Source organism: Suricata suricatta, chromosome 14, assembly GCF_006229205.1.
Source record: "Suricata suricatta isolate VVHF042 chromosome 14, meerkat_22Aug2017_6uvM2_HiC, whole genome shotgun sequence".
NCBI classification, from domain to species: Eukaryota; Metazoa; Chordata; class Mammalia; order Carnivora; family Herpestidae; genus Suricata; species Suricata suricatta.
The window spans coordinates 46,697,780-46,705,292 of NC_043713.1; the positions used below are offsets into that span (position 1 = coordinate 46,697,780).

Genomic DNA, 7,513 nt, shown 5'->3' on the forward strand with positions numbered 1-7,513 from the left:
ACCGGGGCGCTGCGAGTCAGGCCCAGCGGCTGCGGCGGCGATCCGAGTGGGCGCGGAGGCCGCTTCCTGGTGCCACGCCCCCACCCCGTCCGACACGTGATCCGCCGCCCTCAGCGCTTAAACGGGCGACGCCTGACCGGCCGCGGTGGGGCCTAGCGACCGCGACCGCGCCCCGCTCGGCGCGAGAGGCACCACCCCTTTCCTGGGGGGCGGAGTCCAAGCGCGGCTCGCGGGGCGGCAGCGTGACCCGGAAGCCGCACAGAGGGGATGTTGGCTGTCCCCGCGGCCACTCCGGCAGGCGCCGCCACTCTCGTCTGCCCGGGCGAGTTCTGTCCCGGGAGGCTTGCGCAGGGCCGGAGTGCCTGCCTGGGACAGGACTGCCCCTGGTGTTGGGAAGGCTTACCCTTTGTCTCGGGAGGGTTTATTGAGCCTGCTTCTGGGAACTTAGTAAGGGAGGGCAGTGCTGAGGCCAGCGCCTGGATGCTGTGAGCATGTAACAGGAAAACCTAGGAAAACCTGATGCAGTCAAAAAGGCTTTTTTTGCATGGCTTTGACATTTGAGGAAGGTTGGGTGGAAATGCATCGTGAAGGACAGAAAGATGGGAGGGAGGAAAGGCGCAATCACGGATGACCCCTAGGTCACTCCCATCAGCCCACCTGCAGCCCTTTGCAGACCCCTCGCCTCTGTTTATGGAGAAAAATGGAACCATCAGGTGGTAACACCGTGGTCCAGCCCACCGCTGCTGCCCCCTCTGCCCTTCTGATCCTCCATGAGGTTAGAAAAATGCCTATCCTGCCCAAGGACTTCTTTGGATCCCATTTCTCTTTCTCAGAAAACTTAAGGTGTTGATTGTCACACCTCTTCTCACATCGTGGCTCCTAGAAATGGTCTCTCAGTTTGCTGCTCTCTTCTTAACAGAACAGCTGAGCTGAAAACAAACACAAACTTTTCCTGAAACACTTCTGTCTCCGGATAAGCCCCCCCTCCCTCTCTGTGGCAGCACACGTCTCCAGAGGGTTGTGACACTCACCTCCGCTTCTTTGGTCTTAACCCACTCCAGCCCAGTTTCTGCCTCATCACTGAAAACAAGACAGCACTCATCAAGGTCCCCAGGGAGCTCCGTGTCACTATGTTCATGAAAATCTTTCATTCGTTTAATGGGTTTCCCAGAGGTTCTCAGTACCTTTTCATCACTCCCTCATTCTCATGAAACTGTTGATATTTATCTCGGTAGTTACTTGACTAAGACTGTCCCTGTTGTACAGCGAGATCCATGAGGGCAGGGCTGTGTCAGTGTGCTGCTGTCTCTCAGCCCTTACATCCAGTTGCCTACATCTCACCCACTAGGGTGCCTCAGAGCACCTGGGAACCAGCATCTCTAAAACAACACTCATGACCTCTGCCACCAGGGTCCTCTCCCAGGGTCCCATATCCCTTTAAATGGCACCTTTATCCATCCGTCTGCACAAATCAAAAAGCTGGAGTCATCCTGAATGCTTCTCACCCTCTTGTTGTCCCCATGCCCCAACACTGGTCGGCCATCAAGTGAGAATAAACAAGGTCTGGAGACTGGGGAGGCCCCCAAGTTTCACTATTCTGACCTTCCCTACAGAGGGGCGTACTTGGAACATAAGCCCCACGGGAATGTTGGCCAAGAAAAGGGAGGCAATTGCACAAGGTGTTGGAGGGTTGCCCGGAACACTTCTGCTACTTCCTTTCAATACTGGGCATCTCACCCTCTTCCCAGAGAGTTAAATTCAGTCAACTGTGGCAAAGTTTTGCTCCTGACAGAACCAGGCTTTGTGCACCTCGCCTAGGGTCTGCAAGCAGCATTGAGATCTGCCCGGCTATGGGTGAGAGGTCCCCAAACACAGTGGTCTTGACGGTGGCTGTGGCCCAGGAAATGCTGAGAATCTAGGAAGCCACTGCAGGCCACACGGAATCCAAAGGACCTGGAACTATCTTCAGCAAACCAAATCCTGGCCTCTCCATGGTCTGTTTCTTTCAGTCACAAACTTCCTTGTTTCTTATAGTTGAGCATTAAAGACAGTTTGTTTGCCCCATGTCCATATAGAATTCCCTATTCTTCCCAGATTTAAAAAATTATCTTTTCCTTCGTAAATTTCAAGACTCTGAAAATAGGCCTTAAAAATGGATCAGGACTCATTTCTAGAATTTAGAGTTTGTAAACATTACCAGGATTCATAAATTTGTGAGCACCTGATACCAGTTTGGGAATCACCATAAATGACCAGAATTAGAATTAGGTGACAATTTTCTTTCCATTGTATCCCCATCCAGCCGGATGATGACGTCACTGATCAGAAGGTTCTTTCTGTGGACTTCCTTTGCTAGCTGTTTCCTTCCTCATTTCAATGATTCATGTTCATGGTTATTTCTGCCCTTTAAACAGTAAATTGATAAAAGGGTGCAAAGCTATACATCTGTTTGGTGTATTTTTATTGCTTGCCACACTTTTTGTCAGCTTTAGATTTAATTTACAGAGAAAAATAAAAGTTTATATACAAATCAAATTAATCAAAACGTTTTACATTTAAAATTTAATTTTTTAAATGTTTATATTTCACACACACACACACACACACAGTGTGAGCAGGGAAGGGGCAGAGAGAGGGAGACACAGAATCTGCCAGGTTCCAGTCTCCAAACTATCAGCACAGAGCCTGAGGTGGGGCTTGAACTCACAAACCAAACCGTGAGATCATGACCTGAGTGGAAGTTGGACGCTTAACTGACTGAGCCACCCAGGTGCCCCTAAAATTTACTTTTATTAGGAATAAAAAGTTTTAGTTTTTTAATGATTCACTCAAAACATCGTTCTTTTAACTGTATTTAGGCTTTTTTGGAAGATAATTAGAGCAAAATTTTTCTAAAAGTCTGTTGTTTACGTTGAACCCCGTAGAAAAAGGCATCTTTGCTCATCCCTTCCCATGACTGTATTGGAGTAAAAGTTCACAGGGGCTGTTTGAGCTCAAAGACATTTCCCAAGATGGTCTAGTTCAATGACTCCCCGAACCAGTCGGTTGTCAGAATCAAATGTTTTTAAAAATAAAAACATGCTATATTGTAATTATGAAAAGAATGTACACTTGAGGTTGGTAGTACAGAAGATATCAAGTGTAAAAATTCTCTCTTCTCCCTCCTCCTCCGAAATCCTCAAGGCCTCAGCCCAGAGGAAACCACTGTTACCAAGTTCTCTTTTAGCTCTGAGGAAAACACTGTACCTCTCATGCGTCTACCTTGTTTTATGAGCTTCAGGCAGTACATGTTACTCTGCTATGGAAAGATGAGGTATTGAGCACATTGATCGGCTTCCTTCCCTGATACTTCTCAATTTTTGTTGCTTATATCATTTATAATTGTTTAGTACTTACTCACAGAACTTCATATATCTAGGCAATTTTTGATCCATCAGCATTGGCAAGTTTCCAAGGACTCTATATTATATAAGATGGGGAGATGAGAGTGCCTATACTAACCCCTCTTTCTGCTTCCCACTCACTAGTTCAAACTTCAAGTTAGGGCATTGATGTTCTATGAATATAAATTCAATGCCTTGTCTATGGATTATATCTAAATGTTGAAGAGTAATAGTATTAAAATACAATCATTATTTTTAAAAATATTATGATATTCACTATAGAACCTTGTGGAATTATAGGGTCTATAAAAAAGTAAATGTGGGGCACCTGGGTGGCTCAGACAGTTAAGTGTCTGGCTTCAGCTCAGGTCATGATCTCACAGTTTGTGGGTTCAAGCCCCATGTCAGGCTCTGTGCTGACAGCTAGCTCAGAGCCTGAAGCCTCCTTCAGATTCTGTGTCTCCCTCTCTCTCTGACCCTCCACTGCTCGTGCTGTTTCTCTCTGTCTCTCAAAAAATAAATAAAAAACATTCAAAAAATTTTTTTAATAAAAGAATAAGTAAATGTAATTCTGGGTCCCTAAATTTGACTTCTTAAAAAGAATATCCCAAATATCAAGGTCAAAATTCTCCACCATTGCTCAAAAGTTCATGGCACACTTTTGTTTGCTTTGACAAAAGCTGACTTTGTCATATAGTTTTTTGTTTTTCTGGAGTTTTTAATTGCTTTTTGTTGTTGACAGAAGAAACTGTGCGTTTATTGTATCTTTCAGCTCTTCCAGGTTTTTGTGAATTACACAGTTTGTGTAATGGACTCCATGTTGTTCTTGCATTGTTGTTCCTACATAGGGTCTTCTCATTTCTTATTCTGTTTTGAATGTGTTAGAGTCACCTTAAGGTGGCGACCGAGCGGCCATTTCTCTGGGGGCTGGAGGAGAACATGTGCACAGATGACCCCCGCCCCTCACCTGCAGACCTGGGATGTCCTGCCCCATTTGGAAGCAGCCAATCATGAAGCTCCAGCTTCCCATCACCCTGACAGAGGAGGCAACCTATTCCATCCCGCCACGCCCTGGAAAGGCCCTTATTTGATAATCTGCCCTCCCAAGATCAAGCCCAGAACCCCCTCACAGGCTACTATATGCAATATTTTAGAGTAATAGCATACAATTTCAAAGTAATGGGAAAAGACTGGTATGCTATTGCCATTTCATAACTTTTTTGTGATTTAAAAGCTTTGTACAAAACACCATCTGATCTCTTCAGAGCTAACATTTGAATTGAAATACTCCTATATTAAAACTGCTATGGGATAGGCTCCTGGGTGACTCAGTTGGTTAAGCGTCCGGCTTCGGCTCAGGTCATGATCTCACAGTTCATGGGTTAGATCCCCACGTCGGGCTCTGTGCTGACAGCTCAGAGCCTGAAGCCTACTTCAGATTCTGTCTCCCTCTCTCTCTGACCCTCCCCTCCTCGTGCTGTCTCTCAAAAATAAATAAAAAAACATAAAATAATTTAAAACTGCCATGGGAGTCGCGGGCTTTGGTGCAGACATGGACAAGTCCAAGAAACACACCATGCACAACCAGTCACAAAAATGGCACAGAAATGGCATCAAGAAACCATGGTCACAAAGGTACGAATCTTTTGGGGGCACCTGGGTGGCTCAGTCAGTTAATTGGCCAACTCTTGATTTTGGCTCAGGTCATGATCTCATAGTTTGTGAGTTTGAGCCCCACGTTGGGCTCTGCGTTCACAGCACAGAGGCTGCTTGGATCTCCCTCTCTCTGCCTCTCCGCCCCCCCTCAAAAATAAATAAATGTTAAAAAAATAATTTAAAACCCCCCAAAGTATGAATCTCTTAAGGGGTAGACTCCAAGTTCCTGAGGAATACGTGCTTTGCCTACAAGCACAAGAAGGGCCTGAATAAGATGCAGGCCAACAACGCCGAGGCCATGAGTGCACATGCAGAGGCGATCAAGGCCCTCATCAAGCCCAAGATCCTGAAGGGTGGCAGCCACAAGCTCAGTCAACTCACTACATCACTCACCCCAAGCTTGGGAAACATACTTGTACCCACACTGCCAAGGATCTCAGGTTCTGCCAGCCAAAGGCCAAGGCCAAGGTTCCAACCGAGGCCCAGGCCGCAGCTGCACCTCCAGCTCCAGCTCCTGCTGCGGCTCAGGTTCCCCAGGTGCCTGGGCCCCACAAATGCTCCAGTGGAGAGCCTTCTGGATGCCAGGGTGACGATGGTAGGACTGGTGTGGCCCCTGGCTTTCCAACTGCGCGGGGCTGCTGTCCTCCTCTGCCATTTGTACAAATAAACCTGTGGCAGGATCTGTCAGAAAGGAAACAAAAACAAACAAACAAACAAAAAAACCCAACTGCCGTGTACATCCAATAGTATTTTCGAAATAAAGTACAGAGAGCAAGGTGTGCCCTAGAATTCACTTGGTGTTATAGTGTGTTTAGGTAGACTAATGCCTGTGTGTGTTTCATTTTTATTAACGTGACATACTGTGTGATAGCTGGACCTAGCAGCTTCTCAGCTGTGTGTAATAGTTATATAAGCACAAATTTAAAAAATAAAGCTCTGCAGATCGTGGGGGGATGGGGACCCTCCTTAGCTATTTTCGGCATGTCAGGGATAAAGGGGCTACCGCACAGCCATGCAGCCAGGCTGTTTCTGAAATATGTGTGCCACTTCCAGAATGTCACACGGCTGAGTTGTGTGTGCTCTGAGGAGGTAGTGGACAAGGAGTGTGTGTATGCCGGCCATGTTGTGCAGAGACGGTGGCACAGCCCGTCACACGGCCCACTGGGTTTTGTACAGGAAGCTCAAGTCATGCATGGTATTGTCTGAATATGAACTCAAAAAATTATTAAAGATTCCCTTACGGTTCCGCAACAATTTTTGGTTCATCTAGAAACTGAAAACACTAAAACATGCACAACAATTAGCAAACGCAAAAAAAAAAAAACCCAATAAAACAAGAAACCTAGGATCTTTGTTTTTGTTACTTTGTGAAAGCAGCAGTTTTTATGCCTTTCGCGAAGGTGCTGGAGAGCTACCACAGCAGCTACAGCAGGAACCTGCGAAGCCGCGACCCTGGAGAGCAGGGAAGCCCAGAGAAGAGAGCGGTCACGTGCAGTCCCTTCCTTTCACAATGAAATTTGCTGCTTTGAAAGCCATGGCCGACAGGAAGACGCACTGAGCAGGAAAGGGAAAGATGAAAGATGCCAAAACACTGGGTAAAACGTATGCTTAGATAGATCCAGGGCTGCAGTGGAGGGGCAGTCCTGGTGACGGCCAGGCCGGCAGTGGGGCCCTGAAGGGCACACCTACAGGAACAGGCACACTCAGGTCAGCAGAGGAGCAAAGGAAGTGCAGCCTCCAGTCGAACCCCTTGATGAGATGCGAGGCGGGTGCGCTGCCCTGACTCTCCCTGGGTGTTAGTGAGGCCAGAGTAAGTTCATCAGTTGCTTTGTTTTCTTCTTTCTTCCTCCACTATGGGCTGGTGTTTTCCAGAGCCACCAAAGCTCAGGTAACCCCTGGTGCTTAAGACAAGCAGCGGGCTTGTGTTCCTCCTGCGTGGCTGAAAAAGTGTTTCTGTGCTGTAAGCACAGCATACAGGCTTTTCTCTCTTCTTTTGGTTTTGGTGTTTGATTCTTTTCCAGACTTTATGACAGATGTCTAGAAGGACAGGTACTAACGTTTTTATAGTGGCTGTCACTAGTTGGCAGGTTTTCATGTGACTTTCACTTTATTTGGAGAATTCCTTTTATTTAAAAAAAATTTTTTTTAACACTTATTTTTGAGAGAGAGACATAGAACGTGAATAGGGGACGGTCAGAGAGAGAGGGAGACAGAATCAGAAGCAACTCCAGGCTCTGAGCTGTCAGTACAGAACCTGACGTGGGGCTTGAACCCACGAACCGTGAGATCATGGCCTGAGCTGAAGTCAACTGCTTAACCGACTAAGCCACCCAGGCGTCCTCCTTTTGGTTTTTAAAATGTATCCAGGGTACCTGCGTGGCTCAGTCGGTTAAGAGTTTGGCTTCGGCTCAGGTCACAATCTCACGGTTCGTGGGTTCAAGCCCCGCATCGAGCTCTGTGCTGACAGCTAGCTC

At 46.9% G+C, this 7,513-nt stretch overlaps 1 pseudogene; it reads left to right on the forward strand.

The window, feature by feature from the left end:
- The first annotated feature begins 4,935 nt into the window (after positions 1 to 4,935).
- On the forward strand, positions 4,936 to 6,597 carry LOC115277425 (annotated as a pseudogene).
- Positions 6,598 to 7,513: the final 916 nt, after the last annotated feature.